Source organism: Mytilus edulis, chromosome 12 (assembly GCF_963676685.1).
Source record: "Mytilus edulis chromosome 12, xbMytEdul2.2, whole genome shotgun sequence".
Taxonomy (NCBI): domain Eukaryota; kingdom Metazoa; phylum Mollusca; class Bivalvia; order Mytilida; family Mytilidae; genus Mytilus; species Mytilus edulis.
Genome location: NC_092355.1, coordinates 4971225 through 4982155, shown reverse-complemented (window position 1 = coordinate 4982155; position 10931 = coordinate 4971225).

Sequence of the window (10931 nt, the reverse complement as noted above, 5' to 3'; positions counted from 1 at the left end):
TTGCCTACAAATTTTACGTCTCTGGGCCGGATAAACTGGAATCCGCTTGTATTCGCTTCACTTATGAACAAAGTGTTAGTAAGCCGAGAACCAGCTTATGGGCCGGACGCAAACAATCAGGAAAATATTCTTAAACTTCGAAACGGAAAGCAGAATCAAAAACGGAATGGATAAGACATAGATTTAATCAAACGCAGTGGAAAAAAGATTATTTTATCAATTTTATCAATGTATTTCGCTTATAAAAGCACGTTACTTTGACATACGATTCAATATTTACTTTAAAAATGATAATAAAGAATACGCAAAAAGCTTACATACAATCAGTGTGTAGCAGACAAAAATAGAATTTCATTTGAATGCTAAAATAAAAGGTTCGGTAGAAAACGTTTTGAAGACTTTCAACAAACAGCGAAAACTAATATCAAATACGTCTATACCGCACCTAGAAAATAATATGCAAACAGTGCAGGATAATTCCCCCTCCCCCTTTAAAAAAGGATAGAGAGACAAACAGGTATATACACTGATTTTTATAGTTCGTTCTTATGTTTTACTGTTACACCACTGTACCAGGTTAGGGAGAGGGTTGAGATCCCTTTCACATGTTTAGAATGTATTTGTCTGTCCCAAGTCAGGAGCCTGTACTTCAGTAGTTGTTTTTTGTTGATTTGTAACCTATATTTGTTTCTCGTTAACATTTTGTACATAAATTAGACCGTTAGTTTTCTCGTTTGAATTCTTTTACCCCTGTCATTTCGGGTCCTTTTATAGCTTACTATATATGCGATATGGGCTTTGGTCATGATTGAAGGCCGTAGGTGACCTATAGTTGTTAACTTCTGTGTCATTTTGGTCTCCTGTGGAGAGTTGTGTCATTGGCAGTCATACCACATCTTAAAAAAAAAATATAGACTAATGGAACCATAACGGAAAATGAAGATTATTTAAAAGGATTAAAGAATAGAGAATATTATAATCAATGAACTTAATATCCTCTTTTATGTATGCTTTATTCCATGACCAGGGGGATATATGTATGCTTTATTCCACGACCAGGGGGATATATGTATGCTTTATTCCATGACCAGGGGGATATATGTATGCTTTATTCCATGACCAGGGGGATATATGTATGCTTTATTCCATGACCAGGGGGATATATGTATGCTTTATTCCATGACCAGGGGGATATATGTATGCTTTATTCCATGACCAGGGGGATATATGTATGATTTATTCCATGACCAGGGGGATATATGTATGCTTTATTCCATGACCAGGGGGATATACGTATGCTTTATTCCATGACCAGGGGGGATATATGTATGCTTTATTCCATGACCAGGGGGATATATGTATGCTTTATTCCATGACCAGGGGGATATACGTATGCTTTATTCCATGACCAGGGGGATATATGTATGCTTTATTCCATGACCAGGGGGATATATGTATGCTTTATTCCATGACCAGGGGGGTATATGTATGCTTTATTCCATGACCAGGGGGATATATGTATGCTTTATTCCATGACCAGGGGGATATATGTATGTTTTATTCCATGACCAGGGGGATATATGTATGCTTTATTCCATGACCAGGGGGATATATGTATGCTTTATTCCATGACCAGGGGGATATATGTATGCTTTATTCCATGACCAGGGGGATATATGTATGTTGCCTGCTTTCAAAACTAATAAAAGATGTATCTTTAGAAGGGATACAGATTGGAAAAAAATAGACATTTTTTTAAATCCAATTGTAAACGGGTAAACATTCCTTTTCCAAACGCAAGAAAAAAAACCAATCAATTTATGTGTTATGTTCAGGGACAATTGAATATTTTAAACATGCTTATTTCACGACGAAAAGTAAATTAAAAGACTGAACATATGGCTTATAGTTTTAACACATTTATTTTGAAAAGACAAAACCCGTTTTCATAAAAAAAAAAAAAAAAAAAAAGGGAGCGAAAGCGGTTCTCCCTTAAAACCATTTGGTTTTGTTGCTTCGCCAGGGAGAGAAGAACATCTTATCCCTTGAACTTTAATTTAAGATACGAGCGTCCTTATCTGTATTTGTAGAAATTTCAAAGTTGTTATGAAAGAAATTTACCAATTTCGCCTTCTTGTGGTATTCTAATATACGAAAAGGCTATGATATCGCATCGCATGTCTCGGCTGCACTCAGTCTCTCCTATGTATGAGAAAATATCTGAAAAAGTCTAATTTCCATGTCCCGCACTTCACCAGCAGTTATTTTTTTATCCAACCAACTTTTTTGAAACTTTTAAGTTTCAGTATAAACTAAATTATATAATGCACCAACTCCTGCCAATTAAACACTCATTCTTATATTTCTCCCAATAAAATATTGTAATTTAAATGTTCAACCCCTCTAAAATCATGTTGTCCCCTGTCTTTTTTGAAAACTAAATCATTCAAATGATATCCAAATTAATTAAACAGGCGTCCGATTCTAACATATATGATATATTATATAATAAACTTGCCCCTAATTTGTCTTTTTATATTATAACTATAGCACGTAATAAAATTTTGCAAATTTTAAGAGAAAAAAAGTTGTCCCCAGGGGTGATTTCCTTCCTGTTACCACTGGTGTTTTTTTTACCTGTGGAAACGTAGTTATTTTCCCATTATGTATTGTGAAGAGCATCATTTCCTGAATGCATTAGTACAAAGAAATAGTTGGAAAGGCAGCTAGGTTTGAAAATTCAAGCCCATCCAAGGTAGGAATTTATAGAAAAATACTTATTGGTGTTCTATCCTGTTACAGCCTTTTCTTACACTTTCTGAGAATATTTTTAAGTTTGCACCACAACTTTAAGTATGTTTTTATATCATCTTTTTAAAATTTATATGTCACAGGAAATACACTTACATTTAATGTGATAAAAAGGACAAAAACCGCGTAATTCCCTTCTGTTACGTTAGAAGTAAAACTGTCATGTTACTTGATGTAATAGCATAACCATCATCAGTAACAGGAAGGATGTTCAAGACAATTGTACTGAAGAATCGAAAAGTTAATCTACTATATCACTTGCGTCAACGTGCAGTTACGATCATCCCAATATGGTGAACACAAATATAGGGAAATTTTATAAGGCTGATTTCTCCACTTTAACAGGTTATTTTCAGATATGTAATATTTCAAGAAAATCTTTATAAGCATTGCCAATGAAATATTTTTTCGGACTGGATGGAAAAGCAACAAGAAGAATGAAAATCGAGATACAAAAGATCACAATGATGATCGTAACTTTTATTTATTTTTATAAACGATGATCGTAACTTGTACCTAAGATGATCGTAATTGTCTGTTCCAACCATTTCATGCATTTAATATAAGTTATCACCACCATATCAAATAAATTTCAAAATAATATACAGTATTTTGAATGAAAAAATAGGTTTATTTGCTTTTGATAACAGCAGAGAACATTGTGTAATTCTAGTATTGTAGATAGTAACTGAAAGGAATTTATTTGAGAATTTTTCATTACCTCGGCAGATTTTTCATCTTGCAAATACAGTTTCAAAGGATAAATGACATTGTTTGCTGTTATCTTCCAATTGTGACCAATCTAAAATGATGTATTTTTCTTCAACTTTAAAATAAAGCAGAAAAATCCTTTCTGTTACCAACTCTGTCCTGTTATCGTTGTCCTGTTTCTCAAGATTCTTACATGTTACCGATGTATCTGACTATATTTATGTATATTTCTAAACCTTTTGTATTGCAAATGCTAAAATCAATAATTTGCATTTGATAAACTATTGCAGGATATACTAGTAAACCACAAATAGTGTCTTAAACTTATTCCTTAGCTTTCAGGTCGATCCGGCCCCACGTCGATCCGGCCCAAGTCGATCCGTTCCACGTCGATCCGGCCCATATGTAAAGTCGATCCGGCCCCAATAAAAAAAATTGTTTCTAAGGAATAAAAATAAATATATATTAATTGTAATTCATAAATGTTTATTATTTTTATTATAATGTTAAAGGTGTACGGTAAAAAAAAGTAAAAAAATGCCTTTGAAAAATATTTTCTTTAGATGAGTATAAAACAACTAGGTTGATTATGTCTTTATTACAAGTTTTCAAGATTATTGGGTATAATTATATTAAAACGTATATAAAAGAATTCAGACATCAACATTAATCAGCAGTAATTAGCATTTTCTTTCAATTGACTGTGATGCTAACAAGTCTTTCGTCTTGTGTAACATATAATAACAAATAGTTATACAAAAAAGGTGTTATAGAATAGAATATTTTATATGTTATAGAAGCCTATGATGTAACCTGAAAAAAAATACAAATAATTATTATAATATACACCAACCAGAAGATCAAACTATAAAGACCTTGTTGAAAAACAGATTACGTAACTTTAATTAATCAGCATTGGATTGAATTAAGTGATTACGAGTGGCATTACCTTAGTTCACAATCATCAGACAATTATTGAATAAACAAACCAATTATCAACAAATGATTTAATTAAATAAGTCATTATGGTTCATTCTCATTTATCCAACTTTTTAAAATTATAGGTAGTACAGGTAAAAACATAAGTTGGATAGATGATATCAAAGGTAATCAAGAACAAAGGGTTTTTCAATTAGAGTTTGGGTTGAATTACAGGTGAAAAATAAGACTGAAAATTAAACCCGGATTAAATTTTTCTGCAGTATTATTTAACATAGCAAGTTAAAATAAGCAACTGACATTTTATAATAGTTAATTTAATGTAAATCATTTTAATGTATTTTTAAGTTTTTATACCTTAATAATGTTAATTGGATAGAAAAAATTCAGTTGCACTTTTATTCATCAAGAGATTTGTCAATCAGATTGAGATTTTTTTTGTGTTATAGATCCTCTTCGGTTTTTTTTCTGTTCTTCTGACCAAATGATCCAAATAGTTTAAGCAAGTGGTATACTGCATCAGTGTAGCTATACACGTTGATCTATCCTTGTTGTAGTCTATCCTTAAGTTGTGTTAGTCTGTTGTCTACGTAGGTTTAGGGGCGTTTCCAGATATTTGAAAAAGAGGGCGGAGAATGAACAAATTTTGGACCTTATTTTTGCCAAAAACATAAAATAAATATGTTTTGCACTAAAGTAACGGTTCCCGACTTGAAGCATGTATATTTTAAAGTTAAAGTGTCAGGGTTTAACAATTTTTTATGCCGAACTCTCCATTTTAAAATTGTCTATGGTGGACTTATCAGTAGAAGACCAATAACGAAAAAAAATCCAAATCATACGATATAAGGCGTTCCTAAACATTTCAACAGTCCTAGGCCAAGATTTACTGATCGAAAGGCGTATTTACGGTTGCCCTGGTAGAGGGTCCATGGGGAAGCTCAGAAGCTCAGAAGCTCCTGGGTTTCAACAATTTAGCATCAAATTATCAAGAAGCCAAACTAATAAATGTCTCTCTATTTTAGATTAGATTCTGGTTTCTTTGAATAACACATGATATAAGAAAAACAAACACTGAAGTATAAAGTTCGTTCGTTTTAAATATTGTAGGCTTTAATGTGGAATACATGATTGAATATGGAAAATTGACTTTTTTGTAAAACAGTGCTAAATTAAAGCAATCATGTCACTGCCTAGTTCTGATAGTTGGTATATGGTACATTAATAAATATGGTGCTTGAACTTGGTGGCAAAATGTAGGTCTGATAATGTGACTTAGTTACTAACTAATGGATATTAAAACAATATAATACTTCCAAAGGCTATCTAGATTGGGTAGTAAAAATGCTATACCAAATATGCATGTATGATACTAAACCCCTAACGGGATGGATTGTGCCTGATGTTCATATGATGAAATCATAATCTTTCAGTCAGTTTAATTGAAGTCTGGAGCTGGCATGTCAGTTAACTGCTAGTAGTCTGTTGTTATGTATGTATTATTATGGCACCCTAAACGGAGTTTGGGTGACATATTGTTATTCTACGTTTCTTTTTGTTTTTTTTTTCTTTATTATTATTCTTCCACACTTTTTTGTCCAGTCTGGAACTCTAATATAAATGGACCAAAGAAGATGGAACTATACCATAATGTTAACCACCATGTGAAGATTTGCTTTTTGGGGTTGGCACTTTCAAGATGTCCGCCGTTACCATGGAAACGGAACAACTGTGAAAAAATTCACTTTTTGGTTTTGGGGAATAATTTAAAGATGCTTCAACTCAGAATCCTTATATTTTAACACAATGTAGGTGCCAGCCATATACAGGTGTTGGATGATTTTGATACTTATTGGAACTACTATGTTGCCATGGAAACAACACCAAAATTTTCAAAAATATCAAAATGCTCCAAACTTTATGAAACTTCACAGTAACGATGAGCAACATTGGCAGATGTGGCTTTTGGAGTTGGAATTTCCAAAATGGCTTTTGTTACCATGGAAACAATGCAAAACATTTCAAAAAAATAAAAATGCTGCAAACTGGATGAAACTTTACAGAAATGGTAACTGGCATTGGCAGAGTTTCATTTTAAAGTTGGAATTTTCAAAATGGCCGCCGTAACCATGGAAAAAGCAAAAATGTCCAAATTATCAAAATGCTCCAAACTTAATGAAACTTTTCAAAAATGATAATTTGCATGTGTAGATAAACTCTTTGACTTTGGAATTTTCTAAATGGCTGCCGCTCGCCTGACAATTGGGGAAGGGTACCATCCGCTATTGCTTGCAATGGCAAATCTAGTTGTCATTTTGTTTATTTTCTTTGGTTACATCTTCTGACATCAGACTCGGACTTCTCTTGAACTGAATTTTAATGTGCGTATTGTTATGCGTTTACTTTTCTACATTGGTTAGAGGTATAGGGGGAGGGTTGCGATCTCACAAACATGTTTAACCCCGCCGCCTTATTTTAAAAAGTTGGATAAATGAGAAGACACCGTCATTATTATGTGTTAAATTTTATAGGTCCATTGGACTGTAAATATTTATTTAGCTTTTCTGTGTGTGAACTGAATAAAATAAAAATCGCCATGAAATTCAAAGTAAAAGTTATCATGGAAAATAACTTCATAATTTAAAAATGTAGAAACTGCGATACAAACAGACACAATAACACTAATGTTCGTATGGATTTAAAAAGTTCGTTAACTGGTACTCCAATACTTCACTGACCTGCTGCCATCCATCATCGATCGGACACTTTTTTCAAATTCCATTTATACTGTTAAAGTTTGTGACAAATTCCTCCAAAATCTAGTTAATTCATATTTTATTATGGGGCCGGATCGACTTGGGGACGGATCGACGTGGGCCGGATCGACTTGGGCCGGATCGACTTTGGGCCGGATTGACATGGGGCCGGATCGGTTTGGGGCCGGAACGACCGGATACCATTCCTTATTCCCATTAGAAACTTTTTCAAATTGATTCACTTTGGTAACAGGAAAGAACTGGAATTGTTTTGTACCATTTTTAAAATTGCCATTGTTTCCTTATTAAACAATTGTTTGAATTACAGACAACAGTTCATAGATCCCCAATGTGTGTTCTTCGAGTTGTGCTGTTAAAATACCGGGTTTAAATAATTTTTTTTTTATTTTTTCTTATTGCCAAAAATTAGACTTTTTCAGATATTTTCTCATATATCACAACAGGATATATAAGTGCCCCCGTGCTGCACGCGGGCACAGCTTGAAGCTTCTCCCGGATATTGATTTGCTTCAAGTTACTGAGGAAATCATGTTTTGTTGAGTTTAGGATTATATTTAGAAGTTTGACCAGAGTATGGGAAAGGTATTGGTTATATAGACAATAATAGTGCATTGACTTGACATATCAACGATATAAGGATGAGGCTTAGAAACGGGGAAATGCGAGGCTGTGTCGAGCATTTTCCCCGTTTCGGGCCGAATCCTTATATCGTTGATATGTCAAGTCAATGCACTATTATTGTCTTTATACTGCAATCTAAAAAAACCCATTTTCAATTGTTGTTTAGTGTGTTAATGTTATTTATTTGATTTAAATATTGGGGGAAATCCCCCTTTAAACAGGCCTCATATAAAACAGGCGGAGAAATATACAACACGATGAAATGTACATCATCTATACTATTAAACGAGAAGACCTCATTTTGGGTGTCGCTTCTCTTCTTTCCACAATAAATTAATCAACACGCCTCTGTGTCCCATGGGTACAGTGCATAGTCGCATTTGTCATCCATTCATATGATTATTCAGATTGAGTTATTTGGGGAGAAAAACGAGAAAAAAGGCATCCGGATATTGTCCCGTCATTGAACGAAATTTTAAGTCAGATTAGACTTCCGGTTTGCGTTTTTCTGTATACTTTGAACATATATACAAAGAATAAAGTGTATTTTCAGAATTCTATCTGCTATCATTTTCAAGTTTACTATCCACGGCGGTCACAGAGTTTATTAAATAGAGAGGGTCTGTACATGCTATATCAATGACCACCATGGATTGATTAGTAAACTTAGAATTGAAAGTAAACATGCCAAGAAATCCTCGCTAAAAATTCCGGTCGACCCCCTACGACAGTCATTAGTAGCTAAAGATTTGATTTCATTCAAGAAATTAATGTATGACCTTCATGTACGTGTCGCTTAGAACACGGCCATATACCAAATGTTCAAAATTAATCATCCATGTAATTTGCTCTAGGGGGTGTTTGCAGAATTTCAACGGAGGCAATTTCTTGGCATGACCGTGAATATATTTATATAGTAATGAATGTTCATAATATACAGATAAGCGCTAAAAATATTCATGTGAACTTTCTGATACCTTTTCTGAAATTCTTCAGTCATTAAATCTTTTACAAAACATTGATTACAAAAAAAAAAAGAAGATGTGGTATGATTGCCATGTTGAGACAACTCTCCACAAGAGACCAATATGACACAGAAATTAACAACTATAGGTCACCGTACGACCTTCAACAACGAGGAAAGCCCATACCGCATACTCAGCTTTAAAAGGCCCCAAACTGACAATGTAAAACAATTCAAACCAGAAAACTAGCGGCCTTATTTATGTACGAAAAATGAACGAAAAACAAATATGTAACACATAAACAAACGACAACCACTGAATTACAGGCTCCTTACTTATATGTTCATAACATACTAAATGTATAATCATATTGAAATTGATAGAAAACCAAAAATTGGAAATTTTGGAAATAAAGGAGGAGGGATAAAAAAAAAAAGCATTTTCCTGTCCCAAATAACCTATGACTTATGATCCTTTTGCTGAAATTCTCCAGTCATTCAATATTTTACAAAATTCTTCCAACAACACTTTACACACTTTAAACTACGCTCTGAATGCCCGCGATTTCGCGGGTGTGTTCTAGTTACCTGTTGAAAACTGCAATCAATGGTGAACGAATTCGTTTGTTTACAGACTAAAATATCAACAATAAACATAAAACATAATGATTTATAGGTTGCAAACAAAAAATATTAATAAGTGAAATATGTTTTCCCAAAAATTGTAAAAGAAACAAGTTTGAGTCGTTAAACGCATCGTTGTTTACACTTGAAACAAGAACAGGTTGAAGAGGTCGTATGAATAATTAAATATAATTTCGACAATTTCTATTTAAATATTCATGAGGAAAAGTAATATCAGGTCAGTGACTGTATATGACATAGAAATATACGGTCAACGCATTTTGACTGCTCAAATAGAACGAGTGCAGTATAAAGTTTGTTATTAAAAATGTTTTTTCTTGATATTTTGTTAAGTTTGCATTGTAATTGAATATAATTGGTAACTATAACTTAGTCGTTTATATTAATTTTTGTTATATTCTGTCACTGTAATAACTGCCTTCGCCGGTACAAGCTCTTCACATTCTTTGCATTTCCTTAAAATTCAGTTAACCGTGAACGGGGTCGGATAGTGCACTAACTAAAAACAGCCCGCTTATTGCACTTTTCTAAAATTAACTAAGTTAACCTACTCGAAGATCAAAGGGAAAATTACTATTCATGTTAAAATATCTGATTTTTCACGACCAGTCTAATTAAAATAAAGATTTCTGCTTTTGTTTAACCCAAATGACGCAGGTTACGACAAGTTAGATCGATATTTTGATTAGATTGCTAAACGACGTGACTCATGTCTAAAATATTGAAAAATTACATTACAAAAAAACAATTTTGGAAATTTCCTGTATTTCCTTAATTTTTCGTACTTTTTAATAGATATATATGCGTGTATATATAAATAATGTAAAAAGGTAAGTTATATCCTTCCGCGTTATTTCAACTGATAACACGAGAAACATTTACAATTTAAATAGATATATACATGTAGTTATGACAATAGAAGAATGTTGATATATAAATTTAGACGAAGACTTCCTTCAAAAATTTGAATTTACCGGAAGATTTATAATACTGTACATTTCGTACATATTTTGTAGTTAGCGAAATGGTGTACATTATATCTTTATGGATGATCTTAATATTTTACTTGCAATACGTTTTAAAGATAAGTATATAAAAATCTAGTATATATATTAATTATTTAGTCTCATTTTTCTTCATAGTACTCTATTTTTATAAATATCAATATAAAAACATGTATATTGCTTTTATTCAGCAATTTAAGCAGTAGTTATACATTTTTATTTAATTGTTTTTTTTTAATATTTGGAATACTTCTGAATTCTCAAATGTTTTAGACTCGTGCATCACCTAATATAAGAAACATTTGTTTACATGTCGCAATTTACACCTGATGCAGTTAAATTGGTATCATACCTGTTATAAATACAGGCACCATCATTTTAGTTATCATTCCAAATAGTTCGATTTTTGTTTAATGAAATCGACAATAGATAGACAATAGACGTATCCTGGTTCCCGGT